Consider the following 3,879-nt stretch of genomic DNA (forward strand, 5'->3'; position numbering starts at 1 on the left):
ACCTATTCATTGTCCAATAGAAAAAGAATAACAACATCTGGAATTAGACTGTGCAATGTCCAACCTGCCTAAGGCTAAATTCAAAGATTTCACTTAATATATTTTGTCTGCAATGTTGTATCATATATTTGACATTCTTTATTCAACAAAATTATTAAAAAAGGGAAAAGGGTAGATGTGAGAATTAGATAGAAACATTCCTGTCACCGATGGCCTGAACTACATTAGTTCCAGTGTTTGACAGAACTGACCTTGGAGAAAAGCCACCAGAGGTTGGTCAGATGGCTGTTTTCTCTCTTTTGTTCTGCTTGAAGGTTCAAAGCACTATGATCTTTCCCGTGTTTTGTCAGGACAAGAGCATTGCCTGTGTTTGAAGCTCTAGGACTAATGAAGGCAAAAAATGAGGCAAATGATTTTAGCAGATGCCTCCTAATGAACAATTATTTGAGAGGAAGTCATAGGTTCAGATTCTTTTATATCTTTGTTGTCACCTCCCCTCTGAAAGTAAAACTACTGAATGACAGAGGTGAGACACCTGTATGTTCCATCAGCTCATTGTTTGTGTATATTTATGCTTTATTCCAGATTGGTGGCAGTGACACTCTTTATTAACCCCCACAAATTTTTCCTCTTCTACATTATGTCTTAAAGATTTATATTTAAAAGTGAATCTTTCTAATTCAAAGCAAAACAAAACAGAACAAAATGAAATGAAACGAAAGGCAGCAAGTAGCAGGAGAAATTGTATTTCTATATATTATTTGAAAAGAAGCATTTATGTTACTTTTTAAATTATTTTCAGTGAAAAAACATATTTTGGTAGATGAAAATTGCAAGACCAAAGAACCTCTAAACATATACAGTAGGCAACTGAAAAATAAAATATTTAAAGTTTGAAACTGTGTATACAAGTTAACTTATATAATGAAATGTATAGAAACTATAAATAACATCCATGGAATATAAGGACTATTTTATATATGGATTTTATAACATGGCAATTATGGACAACAGTGTCTTCACAGATACTTTCCACAGCATCAGCCAGTATCTTTGTTTTCACAAATTATTTTAATTTAAAGAAGGGAAACTGAGCATGCTACAAAGCAAAATGCCAACTTGTAGTATCATCTTGATTTACTTCTGGACCCCAATAAAAACGATGGCTAGCCTTAGCTAAGTGATTTATTTGGAGTATAAGTATATAGCTCAGCCTTTACCATATTCAGATGTATAGCATGCTACACCTATCATCCCAGGCATGTTGATGACTTACACATCTGAATTCTATCAGCAACTTGGGCTCCCTCCATAGCTATGGATTTTGATTTCCTGAAGCTCAGTTACTCAGAATGGAACAGAAAAAATCGAGTTCCATTCCTCTCTTTTCAGTCAATTGGTAGGGTTTTCTTGGTAGTTAGAGATTATATGGACAATGTAAACAAGTAATGGTCAATTACAAGCAAGTGTGAGATACCCAAAGCCAATTTATTGTTACACAGGAAAAAAAAATTCAAGAAGAGCCTTATGCTTCCACTTCATTAATTCTCACCAACTGCCTCTGCTTCAGAGTGACACAACATTGTCCTGTGGTATCTGCAAAGCAGAGTAGAAGACGGGTTAGATCTACCAGCAGCATTGTTGTGTAACAATGCAATTAAATAGAGTTTTTATGTGTTGTGAAATTGCACGCACATCCAAAAGAGGCAGAGTTTGCAGGGTGACATTACTGATTTCATCATTCTGATAAAGGCAGTTAAGAGCCACCTGACGCTGCTGACATTGTCCAGTCATGTCAGTCAGCCTTATTGTGAGTTTCTCAAGTATTATAAAGAAGCTATTGGGCATCTACTCAATATGAACTGCAAAAGAAGACTAATTCAAAATAACCAGTTATTGTATTTATCACTATACCATACTTAAAGCAATGTGGGTATGTATACGTGGTCAAATTGAGGCTAGAAGATTTTAAAGTAATGCAAGGCCTGGAAAAAGATACAGGATTTTCAAAATAAGTGCTTAATATGTTTTTACACATGTTCTAAAGAACTTTGTTTTAAAAATTCACAGTAAAGCTTAATAGTGTTTAGTAGTAATAATAGTAGTGTATCTTTCTCTTTCTCTCTCCCTCCCTTTCTCTCTTGCTCAATTGTCACAGACTCTTGAACAAGTCCTTGCAGTTTTAGGATTTCAGAAGTGATTTGCCATTGCCTCCTTCCTAGGGCTGAGACAGATTGACAGGCCCTAAATCACCCAGCTGGCTTTGGGCCTAAAGTGGGGCTAGAACTCACAGTCTTCTGGTTTATAGCTTGATGTTTTTACCACTAAAGCAAACTGGGCCTTAGTAGTATATATGTTCCAAAAGTCAGGCCCATAGGATAATCTCAACGTATTTTATTAATTTTATTGATTAATATGCTTTTCAGAAGATATTACTGAACTCAGAATGCTCAAAGGTGATTAAGGATGAACTTAGTCACCTTAATGGAATCCAATCCAAAATTTAATCTAATTTATATAATAAATTGTCTATGAGGCCTGATTCTCAAAATACCCTTTATGTTAGTATTTTACAGAGGCACAAAAGAAAAACATTAAAATACAGGATTTTCTTTTTCCTCAAATGTCTGGTTTCTCTTCCACTTGTTTCCCAAACCTTTGTACTTAGATACGCATATATGTCTCTCTGTGTTTATGTCTGTGAAATATGTTCCTTTTACTCTGCACTGTTCACTTCCTTTTGGCAAAATTCTTTGTCTGTGTCAGAAATAGACGGTATAAAAATATGTCTCTCTCCCCTGTCTCTTTTGCACTGACACACCACTTGCTTTACTAAATCTTGTCTGTATGTGTGTGAAGATTGCCCTCTACCTGAATAAAAATAAACACGGGGCCTGACATTTGCACTAATGTCAGAGGTGAAAGATCAACACTTGCTCCATTAAGTTGTCCAAATCAAGGTCCATGATTTGTTTATCCCTCCTTCCTAAGAATGCTTTCAAAGGCCAGGAAACCACTCTCATACTATCGAGGTCACAGCCTGCAATTCAAGCCACCACAAGATTTCTGAGGTTTCCTTCACATGCCAGAGGTAGGTGGTCCAAAATTGGCTACTTTGTGGTATCTGGCTTAATATTTGATACTCTACTATAGAGATACACTCTAGAGGAGGACAAGAATTCCTGGTTTTGGGCAAATTACTTCGCTGCAGGCTGTCTAAACAACCCAGAGTAACAAATTTGACTGGGGATTTACATCTTAGTCCAGATGTGCACTACAACCACAAAATGCCAGAAACATCTGTCTGATGTGAATTAGGCCAGGCAGCTTGCTGTTTTGACTATTCTTTTCTCCAAAGAAAATGTGAACTTCTAAATTGTATTGGCATGCTGAGGCCCAAAGTTTTGTTTTTTTCCCCCAGATAAAAATGAAATTGCATAGTATGCTGTATACCGAAAGCTTTGTTTTCTTTCCGACTTCTTTTATCACTTTCATAAATAAAATAAGGCCTCAGGCTGAGCAACGGATATATAAATATGTAACTAAAAACACCACAGAATTGCATTGCATCTTAATGTTTGGATATTTTTAATAATAGATAATTTCCAGTTCTCAAATGTACTGTCTGGAATTTTTCTATTTACCTCAGGTGTGATTTTCTTACTCTTTAACAATACTTTGGACACACAAAGAGAAAGGTACGATTTATACCTCACTTTACCTCTAGAGTAAGGTGACCAGATTTTAACATTGGTAAAGAGGGACATTGTGGGTGTGGCTTATTTTGTGGGCGTGGCTAGCTGGTCATGTGACTGGGTGGGCGTGGCTAGCTGGTCATGTGACCGGGTGGCCATGGCTATGTGTATAGGGACTACTCAG

At 36.4% G+C, this 3,879-nt stretch overlaps 1 long non-coding RNA gene across 1 annotated transcript; it reads right to left on the minus strand.

Moving 5' to 3' along the window:
• Positions 1–1,467: 1,467 nt before the first annotated feature.
• On the minus strand, positions 1,468–3,115 carry LOC117661971 (uncharacterized). Its single transcript, XR_004590197.2, has 2 exons — positions 2,872–3,115; positions 1,468–1,596 (listed from the first exon to the last, which is right to left on the minus strand). It is a non-coding gene; the product is annotated as an uncharacterized LOC117661971 (long non-coding RNA).
• Positions 3,116–3,879: the final 764 nt, after the last annotated feature.

This window comes from Pantherophis guttatus, chromosome 2 (genome assembly GCF_059756535.1).
Source record: "Pantherophis guttatus breed Tessera chromosome 2, ASM5975653v1, whole genome shotgun sequence".
Classification (NCBI taxonomy): Eukaryota; Metazoa; Chordata; class Lepidosauria; order Squamata; family Colubridae; genus Pantherophis; species Pantherophis guttatus.